Source organism: Vicia villosa, linkage group LG4 (genome assembly GCF_029867415.1).
Source record: "Vicia villosa cultivar HV-30 ecotype Madison, WI linkage group LG4, Vvil1.0, whole genome shotgun sequence".
NCBI classification, from domain to species: Eukaryota; Viridiplantae; Streptophyta; class Magnoliopsida; order Fabales; family Fabaceae; genus Vicia; species Vicia villosa.
In genome coordinates, this window is record NC_081183.1 from 84507774 (window position 1) to 84521302 (window position 13529).

The window sequence follows — 13529 nt, forward strand, 5'->3', positions numbered from 1 at the left end:
CTGTCGTACTATTGTTTAATTATTAAGATAATATTTTGTGTGTTTTCTGCCAGTTAAATATTTATTTTTCTGTGCATTAAATGTTTTTCAGGGTTATTATCGGTAATTTTGCTCGCATACAGTATATATTATTTATTTATTACGTCTGTGTTTTTTTTAACAAGTCATGTAAATAAATTTTCATCATTAACATAACAACAAAAAAAAAAGAATATTAACTTTAAATGTTGAATTTTCACCTTAACTGCTATATTAATACCTGAACAGTCAGTTGACAGTCAAACCCGCTGACAGTGCAATTCGCCGTGTTTTGTACCATCAATCAAATCAAACTTTTGCATTTCAAAATTCCAAGATTTTTGTTCTAGAAGTCTTCTAAATATCACATGGTTAGCAGAGACTCAGCACTGCACAAAAATCAGGTACGCTTAACTGTCTCCTACACAAACAGTCCCTAACTAGGGTTTCTTGTTTTTTTCAGGAGAACATGTTTTTGAGACCTCAAATGTATTTCATGGACCTCCATATATCTCAAAGTACCACCATACAAATTTTCAAACTTCAATTAACTCAGACACACAGTCAGCAGCTCAAATAGTCAACAGACGACCCATTTGACCAAAAAGTCAACAAACAGTCAAAAATGAAACTTTTTATCAACATCCATATTTTGTCAAAATATTCATCATTTTATCATTGGTTGATCATAATTCATCAAGGAAAGATCAAAAATCAACAAAACCCTAAGTTTCAAAATTAGGGTTTTCTCTTAAAAAGTCAACTGAACTTTGACTGGTCATAACTCTCTCATCCTTCATCCAAAAAATTCAAACCAAAGCTCATTTGGAAGGAAATTGAATTATCTTTCAAATGCAATTGGTCCCATGGTCATTAGATTCACCATTTGAAAAATATGAACCAAGACATTACAGGTCATTTTCAAAGTCAACAAAAAGTCACTTTTTTCAAAAGGACACACAAGGAGCATGGAAAATCATTTTGATATAAGACCAAAGACATTGGTTAGAGGACTCTTTGAGGTTTCCAAAAAGTACAAGAACTCCTTCATATGATAAAAATTGAGGGATTTATGCCTTGTTTAAGTTGATCTTTTTTTGGGAAAATGCATGAAATCAACATTGATCAAAAATGTTTTTTTTTTCCAAAAGGGGCCAAGTTTTCATGATCTAAACATGTTCCCCATAATGTGAAGGGCCTCCCACGACCAAGCCAAGGCCCATAGCATTTTTGTTCTTTTTTTGGTTTAATTTATTACATTTAAGATTAAATTGAAAAAAGAAATGGAAGGATAATATGTAGCTTGAATCTTAAGCATGAGTCATCAAGAAGCATTCAAAACTCTGCCACAAGGAGCTAGTACAGCAGAAGAGAGTGGAAAAATCAAGACATGGTTGCTTGAATTCAAAGCTACATATGTTATAATATTCAAAAATTCAACAAAGCACTTATTGCTTCTTAGCTTAGTTTCTAAGTGCTTCCTTGCCTATAAATGAAGTATAACACTTCATCAATAAAAAAACACGAATTTAGGACCAGATCGAATTCTGAATTTAAGCCATTTTCAATACAAAATAAACACTCAAACACAATCCTTGAACATCACTGAATCTATCCAGATCGATTGCAAACCTTGAAACACTCAGAATCATCCACTAGAGCTCACGGGTGTCATACCCCAAATTTGCCCTACCCTTTAATTTTTAACTGACTTAAGCATTGCATTCATGTACATACTCTCCATTAGGTCATTTAACACATCATGCATCATTAATAAATAAATTTGGCATGGGATCAAGGATCTCGGAAATTATGGCTTCTATTCACTCAAGTTTGATTCCTTTGGTTCTTTCTTTGAGTATTGGACTGTGATATCAAGGTTTGGATTCATGGTTATTATGGACTTCGTTGTCATTAGGTTACATGGCTTGTATCATGGTGAAGGTGGAAAAAGGGTAAAGATATTAAAGTTAAAGGCTTGCTTATTAAGTTGTTGTGCTTCCAAATGAAAGTTAGTTTAAACTTTAAATTCAAGTATTGAACTAAAGTTTCACTAAAGAAGCAATTAGAGAAGAAAAGCTTTGAGTCTCACGGAGATAATATCGAAAGTCAAAAGAAAGTCACTTGGAATGCTTCACTTTTCATTAAATTCAAGTTCCTTCACAAAGGAAACTACAGGCTTTATCTCATTATTATTTCAAAATCAAGAGAAGAGACTTTGCCAACTCAAAGACTTGTTGGACTTGTACATGGTTGGGCTACGATACTTGATATTGAATTAGAGGTTCAGTAAGGTGGATTTGAAGATTGATACAAGGAGAGTTTATTCGATATCATTTTTCAAAGCATGGCGTTCACACAGGGTCCGTGTGGATCAGTTCAAATTCAACTCTATAAGTTTCAGCAAATTTTCATCAAACCTCATTCATGTTCATTCAGAAATTACAACCTTTATTCACCTTACAAACCATACCAACACCTTATTGTTTTACACTTTTGAAACCAGAAAAAGGAAAAAAAGAAACATCATAAACTTATTTCTAAGCCTAAAATCTCTAAGCTCCTAAGCTCCATTGAATAAGTTTTAAACTTTCGACTTCCGAGAGCTTTGTTTGGCCTTCATCGGGTGTTAAGAACCCATGAGATATTCACAATAACTCTTCAGCCATTCAAAAAAGGAGAACAACACCGGTCCGTAACATAGCGAATCTGAACCTGCAGCATACATTCAAAGAAAACCATAATTAACTTTCATTTCTAACCAATAGCAATACATTTCCATACATATACATAACACATATGAAGATCAGTCCATGACAGTTCCAACAAAACCAGAAATTAAAATACATTCAATCCTACTTCGGAAAAGACCCACATTAAAACAGCCCAGTTCAAGTCGATTATCAAGCCGCAATCCACATCAGTTAGCATACAGCCACACACAGCCCTGCATAACCCATTGCAAAACAATAAAAAAACCAACATAACAATTACATTCAGCCCTATACCTCACATGACAGATACTAAACCATAATTCATAAATGACCTCACCCCTAATCAATTTCCATCTCATCCTAACTGTCAATTCCCTGTAACAACCTAACCATTTCTAAAACTTTTCATAACAGCATCATAATCAGCTTCATTCAGAAAACTACAAACATTTTTTTCCTCATTCAAGCTAAATCCCTAATCTTTGTACAACTATGCCTCAGCCAGTGCATATTAATCTGAGAAAAATTCAAGGAAACTCACCTTATAGCCATGAATAAATACCAGTATACACCAGCTCATCTATGGCAGCCTCAAGTCTTCCTTGATAAATTTGAGTTTCCTTCATCTTTGTTCCATCTAGGCCATTTGATTCCAGCTACAAAACCTAACTCAAATTCAACCATTAAACCGAGAAATCCAGCCCTGCACATATTCACAAAATCATTTCACATCACTAATCAGCATCACAACAACTTTCAACCACATCCATTCAAGCTTCAGACCTGTAAAACGAGATTTGAACAACATCAGATTCAGCAACAAGCCATGGTTCAATATCAACGCATTAAGTTTCCGTTCGCAGTTTCACATCCACGCACTAAATAAATCAAACGCAATGCAATAAATCAAACCGAGCAGCATCACGCCAGCATCACAGAACCTAACTAACAACACAAACTTCACTCCATAAACTAACTAACAGAAAATCAGGAAACAGAATCCAGTTACCTCTATGTGATTCAGCCAATAGTCCCACATTCGAGAATTGGAGAAAGCCATGTTGCAAGCTGCGCTCCAAGTCCCACACCCAAGAATTCACCATCATTCCCTAATCACTGGCAATATATAAATGCTTCCGCAGTCACCATTCAAGGAACCTTCCACCACCTCCATTCATTCTTCGAATCTGTATCTCAACCTTCAACCATCTTCAATCACCTCAACCACGCCCATTCATTCATCATCATCTTCATCCACGAATCTCCAATCCATAACTCATCATACTCTCTTCCACCTCATCCTTCATCATCTTCACACTCCAGCTCAATTCTTCAACCTTCAATCGATTCATCCAAGCTCCTCCATCGGTTCTTCACTCAACAACAGCCATACACCCTCGACCGCACCATTATCGTCACCAAGTTCACAAGCTTCTGAACAAGAAATCGTGACTTAGAAAAAGATGAAAGAGGTAACGCAGAGTGGGATCGAAGGAGAAAGAAATCGGAAAAATACCTGGATATAACGTTGGGGTGCTCTTCTCATTAACGACGTGGAAGAGAGATCAGGCTTTATCCGGCGGGTGGATCAGAGACGAGCTTTAACGAAACCAAAACGAGAGAGAGACCGATTTGAGACGAACGCGAGTTACGCAAAGACGAGAAGCAGAAGAGAGTACACGTATGATTTCATTGTGATGCGTGGAAGTGGAAAGGAGCTCCGATCGGAGATTTCACCGTTAAGCCACCGCCATCGGCGTGAATTTGTGAGGACGAAGAAGGAGCTGCGCGTTCGACTCCAAAGGTCACACTTTCAGAACCCTAATCCCTTCTGATTTTGTCTATTTTTAATTACGTTTTACTTCTTTTCTTTGTTAATTAAAAGTCCGAAAATATGAAAATCTGATTCCAAACATAACCTCTTTGGCCCTGCTTGTTCTTAGCACCCCCACTGGCCCATGTTCTCTTAAGTTAGAAGAAGAACAATGACAAATTGAAATCTTGGGCCATTTTTGCTGAGCGCACCCTCTAAGGCCCAATGCTGTGCCGCTTTGGCCAAACAATGTTGTAACAAAAACTCTTCTGGGCCTTTCCCTCTGGGCCCTGCGTGCTGCTATTCAGATCACCATTTTCAATTAACACCCCCCCTGATTCACATTAAAAAAATTAGTAGAATTTAGGTTTTTTAATTAGATTTTTTCCTATTATTTTCTTAGGCTTTGACATAATTTTTGACATAGAAAATGTTCATAAAAATATTAGTTTTAGGTTTATGGTTTTAGCCTCTTTTTGCTTGATTTAGAAGTTCATTTCTCCTTCATAAAAATGCCATAAAAAATAATAGTTTTTAGGTTATTTTTGCACTAGTACCTGAATCGTTTTCTATATGTTTGGTACCATTTCCATGCTATTTTTGTATAATTGTTGTGCGATTTTGTTACTTGTTTTTGGTCATATTTTTGGCCTATTTTGTAGATATTCAAGTAACCTTAGTATAGTTTAGAATTAGATTAGAACAACATAATTCTAGGCTTAGAAATTAGGCTAGTCTACCTCTTTTTCATTTCTTTTCCTTTTCAACATTAAAACATCTAATAAACACTTGAATAAAAATCCCCATAAAAAATACAAAGAAAATACTTAAAACACTAATAATCAAAGTGAAAATTCTTAAAAAGGGAATGGAAGCTTGAACGTCCCTTGCTTAAGGGAATGTTCGAGTGCTTGGATCTCCCATGCTTAAGGGTTCCATTCAGGCGTAAGTTCCCAACTTCTAAAAAACACAAACCAAAGAGTAACTCGAGTTTCCCTTGCTTTAGGGATTTCCTCGAAACACTCAAACTCTCTCTCTCTTCTCTCGCTTTCTTAAGGGCACCGTTATTTCCGCTCCATTGCATCCTAGGTTGTCCCCTTATGCAAGAGCGCGAACGTTAACGCCGCCCAACTAAAAAACACAAAAACAAACGAAACTATGGAGCCGAACTACGGCGCTCTGATTCCTGAAAAGGATACGTAGGCATCAAGTCGCGGGGCTTGAACGAGCACATTTGTAAATATTTCCTTCTTTTCCCCGTATTTCTTTTTCATGCATTCGCATATAGACATAGACATAGTACACACCCTTTAGATAGAAACAAACATAGGTGGATACCATCGAGTACGATGGACGCGAGGGGTGCTAATACCTTCCCCTTGCGTAACCGACTTCCGTGCCTTGATTCTCTGGTCGCAAGACCCTGTTCCTTCCTTTATTAGGTTTCCTGGTATTCCTTTCCCTTATGGGATAAATATATTGGTGGCGACTCTGTTCATTTTTCGCGAGCGTGCGACAACGGGTTGTTCAAACCAAAACCGACACGAATTCAACCATACATGCATGTTTAGCACGATGTAAATGCATATTTATGTATATTTATGTTTAGATAGGTGCTCTGAACGTTTCTGGAAACTTAATTGAAGTTTGAACACGTATCCACGAAGATACCATTTTAGGGTTTTTGAACTCTATTTTAGGGTTTTTCGTTAGAGGCAAAATTGGACCAAATTAAAGGCATGGTTGAACTCAGTAGATCATGACGAGTCAAATGAACAGGTCGCGAAAAATTTCTATGCACGTTTACACCTATTCGCTATTTTGCAGGGATGAGCTTCATCTATAACAGCGCTTCTAGGCAAAAAAACGCTGTTAAAAGGGGTGGCGAGAGGTTGAAGACGATGATGTGTCCTCACCTGAGTGGCTGAGAGGCGCGCACGTTTTAAAATTTTAAAATCTCTGATCCAGTGCTTTGCAGGTCTGTTACACGCCATATGTCCTCGTTCCAACCACCAACAGATCATGCCAGCTACACATCTAACGCATCAAAACGCGCCACTGTATCATAGACCTCATTTAATTACCACACAGGATTATTTTATATATTTTCTATTTTATTTTATTTTCTTTACAAAATTAATTTAAAATTGTTTCAAAAATCAAAAAAATATAATAAAAATATATTTAGGCTTCTAAAATAATCTATTATTTTTTTACATAAAATATTTTATTTTTTCTTAAATATTAAAATATTTTTTATAATTAATTAGTATATATTTATATATTTACTTTTTAATTATTTTAACTAAGCAAAAAATCATTAAAAAAATTTTCTTTATATTAAATATAGTTTATATATTATAAGCTAATTTTGTACATATTTAGGATAATTTTCTCTTTAAGTTTTAATTATTTGTGTAATAATTTGTGTAATTATATGATTATTTAACTTAATAATTTCAAAATCAAATTCAAAAAATCTAAAAAAAAAATTAGTTTTATTTTAAAATTAATTGACAATCAATATGGACATATTTCAAATCTAATTTTTAGGTTTAAATTTTATTTCTACCTTTTTTTCTCATTTTAATTAAATTAATCATGCATTAATTCTAATTAAAATCAATCATCAAAAATCCAAAAATATTTCTTTTATTTTATTGCAATTTAAATTCCTAAATCAGGTGTATAGGTTGTCAAATTCATGTAAATAGCGTAGTTTACATTTACCGCACAATCGATGTAATAGCGTAGATATACTTTCCGCATTTTTATATTTCCGTATTTTAATTTCTGTACATTTAAAACTCCGTGTATGTCAAAGATAACAACTGAAGCGTTAGGTCACTAACTTCAAAGATAAAATATCTGAAAACAAAACACAATCACACTTGCACCTCTTAGGGTAATCCCTCTTTTACTCTTTTCAAAATCAAAATCAAATTCTACTATTTCAGATGCAAAATCGAACTTTCTTTTACATCCGGTAAAAGGAGAATTTTCTAAAGGAAATAGGAAAAGACTTTATAACTTAGGGTAGACCTCCTAATTTTCTTGCTCAAATCAAAACAAGCAAATGTCTCATATATCATTGTTTTTTTTCAAAATAAAACTTTCAAAAAAAGACAATACTTGGTATATATCCAAACAAGGATCATTACGAAGTTAACGTTCTTTTTTTCAAAACATCTTTCGAAAGATAAAACACTTTGTATACATCCGCACAAGGATCATTACAAAGTCAATTTACAAAGGTATTTGAAACCACATACAAGCATTTCAAGGCAAGAGAAAAGTGATTCAAAACAAGTGAGCTAAGCAAATTAAGAGCCCATGGATAACCATGGATACAAAGGGTGCTAACACCTTCCCTTTGTATAACCTACCCCCTTACCCAGAATTTCTTAAAGGTCTTTTTTCTGTTTCTTTTATAAACCTTTCCTTAATTGGATAAAATAAAAGTCGGTGGCGACTCTCTGATTTTCAAAAAACACAAAAAGAAGAAAGAGCAGAGTCAGCTCGTGTATCTCTCACCGAGAGGTACGGTAAAAAAGCGAGGGCGATAGAACTGGCGACTCTGCTGGGGACATGACTTTCTAAAAATAAAATGTTTTCAAAAGGGGTTACCTTAGAGTTTAGATCACTTCGATGTTTTCAATTGCTTGACTTGATTGCTCTATTTTTCAAAGGTTTGTTTGGGTATTTTGCTTGTGTGAAAGATTCTAACCCGAATCTCGAGATACCTTAAGTATGTGACAATAGACCAAGGAAACTGTACGGCATGTACCGATACGATTGATCTGGTAGTCACCATTAGTGCGATACTTTGGTTTATACTAATGTCCCTTGAAAACGATCAAGGAGTATGTTAGGCTTCCGAAATGTCATTAAACACTAATTTCTCTTAGAACTTTTAGTTGAACTTGACTTGTGGCCTATTAAGTGGCTAGCTTTGAAATTGATCGAAGTTAGTTATCCTCGAGGAATATTTTGATCGCCCGTCCGAGCGCCGTTGAGATGTTGTCTCCAAGGATCATAGAACCCGAATACTATTTTAGGACAGGTTTTAATCAACTCAACTTCAGTGGGGAGGGTATCACCTATGAACTTCATGCAAGCCTTTAAACCTAAGGCTATTGTTTGATTTGTTTGTGTTTGCCACATGTTTGACATTACGACATCATAAGCATCATAAGCATATCATTTTCTCACTAATCATTTCAAGGATCGAAGAGTTTACCTTTGTCTATTATTGCAGGTAGTGGCTCCTGCTACCAGAGATTACATCCGAATCAACATCTTAACAACACCATCTGAACTTAAGGACTTAATATCAGAATTTCCTAGGAATGCTCAATTCACCAAAAAACACGGTCACCTACTCCATTTGGTTACCTCAAAATTTGAAGAAGACATGATACGAGTCCTGTTCCAGTTCTTTGATCCCGAACATCATTGCTTTACATTTCCTGATTACCAGTTAGTACCCACCTTGGAAGAGTTTCCTGAACTAATTGGATTACCTGTTCGAGATCAATTACCTTTCACTAGTTTAGAAAGGATTCCAAAACCTGAAATCATTGCTGCTGCCTTACATTTGCGAAAGTCAGAAATCGAGTCCAATTTGGAAACAAAGAGTGGAGTTAAGGGTTTGCTTGCTAAGTTCTTAATGGAAAAGGCTCTATTACTACTAAAAAACAAAAGTTACCCAGCTTTTGAGGAGGTTATGGCTCTTTTGATCTATGGGTTGGTTTTATTCCCTAATCCCGACCAGTTCATAAGTGTGCACATTATCAACCTTTTCTTAACCCGTAACCCGGTACCAACCTTGCTGGGAGACATTCTACATTCTCTACACACTCGTACCCATGAAGAAACGAGGAACTCTTATGTGCTGTGTACCACTACTGGCTAGATGGTTTACATTACACCTTCCCCGATCAGTGTTGAGAAATGAACAAAGGATGCAATGGTCTCGCAGGATTATGTCTTTGTCTCCTTCAGATATCCGGTGGAACAACTTCTTTCAGAGAGACATTACTATCATCGACCATTGTGGAAAGTACCCTAATATGCCGCTCCTTGGCATCAAGGGAGGCATTACTTACAATCCCTCTTTAGCTTTACGCCAATTCGGATATGCACGAAGAAACAGTCTTCATGACATGATTATCCGTGGCATTGTGTTTGATTACGAGGATGATTTCCACAGAAATCGACGAAGGTTTATACATGCGTGGGAGTCTCCATGAGACTTGGTGACTATCTCGAACGGTCACCAGCCGCTACCTTCTGCATACTCCCTAATCTAAGGGATTTCCATTGGCGTGTCATATCATCTATCTTGCAAGGATTCCACTAGGGTCTAATGTCGCCTCTAAGGCTATCCCTAGGATTATACGTCACACGTCTGCATTGCATACACAAAGTTATAATACAAGGAATCTCTCACATACCCATCATTCGCATTTTCATGCAGCCATACATTTGCATTTGCATTTGCATTTCTATCTTCGCCCACATCCATACTTTCCGTGCTAGCCGGTTTCCCAAAATTCCCAAAGAAAACAAACTATGGAGAAGGGAGGATAAACTATTGAGAATGATCTTAGTCTTACTAAAGAAAAGAGGATGTCTTTCGCTATGTCAGCTGCATATCCATGCCTTGTCGTAACAGGATTGTAAATACAACGAAGGTTATCATCTAGCAAGGATTAGTTCAACAAAAGAGCTTCCTCATAGATGCACTCAAGGGGTATCTAGTCATAAAGGGGTTCGTCTTAGAACATATCAAACTTACAAGGACGCTCTACGATAACCTGGGGGCAAGGATTAGTCCAACTGGGGCAATACCCTAAACAAAGATGCGTAACTATGATGGAGGAAAGGCGACATATGTTAAACCCACACCAAGGGGAAAAAGGGTCATAGGTTTTCTTTATCAATCTAAAAAAAAATCCGAAGATTGCGAATGGTGTGATACTATCCTTAGGATAAGCAAAAGAGGTTCAGTCAAAGGAAACTCATGAAGTTCCGATACGACGAAAACCCACCGCTAACTAAATTTATTCCCGGCAGGTTTGACGTGCCCAAGGAGAACTCGAGGTTACCCTTTACTTCTACAAGTCTAGGAACTATGGAGTAAAATAAGGTCAACGGATTTACAAAGGAGATTGTCCCTAGAACCAATAGGTTTTGTCATGCTCAGAATGTTGACCCCTACGATCGCTAAGTGGTACTTAGGATAAAAGTTGTACCTTCGGATTATCAATTCTAATGGGATGACCATGTAGGTTTTGGAGTCAGTTCATTCGCTCACTACTACGACTTTCCGCTCACGCACTTCTATTCTATTTTCAATTTCGACTTTCAATTATTAACAAACTTAAGGGAGAATGACGAATACAAATAACTAAGTCTCGCTAAACATATGCTTTCAAGGTAAGACCGAACCGATAATGTACAAGCATTGTTTCAAATCCCAAATAGTGGAGATATAAGGATGTTAATCCCTTGTTACCCCCTCGAGCCAGGAGATGGAGTTTGTTTCTACATTTCAAATAAACCTTGATTTCAACCAGGGGCAGGGTAGATTTTGATTAATTCAATGATGTATTTTGGTTGTCAAGAGAATCAGTCAATCCAAGCATAGGGATCAAGCAAAGTTTCAAGCATGTCTTCTTCCCCGCGTTCATACAAGGTTGAGGAAGCAAATCAAGACAACATTCACAACAATCTTCTTCCTCAATACATCATTCAAGATCGAGGAAGTGTCAAATTCGAAGCTTACAAATCAAAACCAATATGGCAGTCACAACATTCAATATCCAAGGATCAATATTTCCAAAGGGGTATTCAAAAAAAAAAGGAGAAAACGGCCGCTAAGTCAAAATGGAAAATTTCATGAAAGAAAAAAAAATGACTTAGGCAAAAATTAGGGCATCCCGATGGACCAAACTCAAAGGAATTGGTTCATGCAAAAATAAGGGATAAAAACGAAGTTGAAATACAAAGGATAATCATGTGACTGCTAAATCATCAAAGCTTCACATCAATGCTTGGATCTTCGCAACAGTCACATCAATGCTTGGATCTTCACCACTTTTTCATTAATTCTTGATCCCTACTAAGGCTGCTGCTCAACATCAGAACTAAAACAATTCTCTTACAAACAAAGCACGTTCATTGGATTAAGCGAATGTTTAGGACTTGGAGAACATCAAGGAGAAATGGGTGGGTTAAATAAATTTTGAGCCTTATATCAGTTGTTTCCTAAACCTTGAACCAAGCCAAGTTACAACATTCAAAAGTCCTAATTGAGGCAAGGTTAACTACGAAAGCATATTAAGTAGGATTTTGTTATACTGACTCCTAGGTTTGTTAAAACTATTTCTAACCACTGCGCTTCTTCAAGCATTCATTTCTAATCATCAACTCCTTCGATTTCAAAACTTGCATTCGCATCACATTAGAGTTACTTCTCAAAGGGTACAACGCCATCTACGAATATACACTTAGCATCGAGGAGATCTCGAAATTGGTTAATCAAAGATGACCATTTCTAATAAAGACTCTTGCATGGGGGAACCACATCTAGAGGGTTTTCCTAAACAAGGGCAAAACCTCAATGATTACAGGGGCATACAACCCAACATCCTATTAACTAGGGGCATTCTTCCTAAGGTTCAATTGACTTGGGTCACATCTCGAAGCAATCTCAATCAGGGGCATGTCAAGCAGGGGATAAATTCAAAATGGATAGAATACCATGGATAACCCTCCATATCTGGCACGTCAGGGGCACACCCTTCAATCTAAACGTCGAAGCATCTGACGAGGATATTTCCTGGGGCACTTCCCTCATAAGCATCTTTTTCCACGAAAATATTGGGGCAATGGATGTCAAATGCGTAAGACGCACAACAAAAGGAAAAGGCGTTTTCATACTTTACAACCTCGAATCAATCTTTCTCCTAACTACGATCTTCAAAGTTCAAGGAATAGGTATTGGGAAATCGCGCTAGCATCCAACAACCTTACAACATTAGCAAGCTATACACGCTTTGGTTGTTAACAACCTATCATTGAAGCATCATGCAAATACATATAAGTCATGCATTACATACATTGGTTGATACATTACACCGTACCTTTCTAGGTAGTCTGCTCTAAGATAATCATCGTCTTTTCCAAGAACCTTTTTAGGTAGTCTTCTGTAAGACATTCTTTTTCTAAGAACCTTTCTAGGTAGTCTACTTTAAGACAATCATCACCATTTCCAAGAACCTTTTCAGGTGGTCTTATTTAAGACATTCCAAGAACATTTTTAGGTAGTCTTTTCTAAGAGATTTATCAGCCTTTCTAAGAACCTTTTCTAGGTAGTCTTCTTTAAGACCAATTGTCATCCTTTTCAGGAACCTCTTCAGGCAGTCTTCTATAAGATATTCTAAGAACCTTTCTAGGAAGTATTTTCTAAGACATTCATTGTCTTTTCTAAGAACCTTTCCTAGGTAATCTTTTAAGACATCTTTCAGCCTTTTCAGGTAGTCTTCTCTAAGACAAATCACATGATCCTTTGTATGAATCTTCTCAGGTGGTCTTCTTTAAGACAAATTGTCATCCTTTTCAAGAACCTTTCCAAGTGGTCTTCTTGAAGACAAATTTATATCCTTTCTAAGAAACTTTTCAGGTAGTCTTCTTTAAGACAAATTTTCATATCCATTCCAGAAACCTTTTCAGGTAGTCTTATAGAAGACATTACTTTGTTCCACTCATTGCATCAATCAACATAAACATAAGCATTATCCACATACGTAAACATTACTAAGCCAGCATAAGCATAGCCATGATGTAGGGGGAAACATGGATTAAACAGGTTCAACGGGTTTAAGGAGATCTCGGGATTACATCGGCATACATACATACGCATTAGCATATGCATATCATCTAGCGCGTTCACATACTACAAAAGTCCAGTCTCCAAC

At 36.5% G+C, this 13529-nt stretch overlaps 1 long non-coding RNA gene across 2 annotated transcripts; it reads right to left on the bottom strand.

Moving 5' to 3' along the window:
* Positions 1 to 2303: 2303 nt before the first annotated feature.
* On the bottom strand, positions 2304 to 4599 carry LOC131594956 (uncharacterized). 2 transcript variants are annotated; one of them, XR_009281625.1, is made up of 5 exons: positions 4249 to 4599; positions 3742 to 4166; positions 3274 to 3610; positions 2894 to 2965; positions 2304 to 2733 (listed from the first exon to the last, which is right to left on the bottom strand). It is a non-coding gene; the product is annotated as an uncharacterized LOC131594956 (long non-coding RNA). The 2 variants fall into 2 exon arrangements; XR_009281624.1 differs by having other exon boundaries at positions 3274 to 3515; positions 4249 to 4597.
* Between the last annotated feature and the right edge of the window lie 8930 nt (positions 4600 to 13529).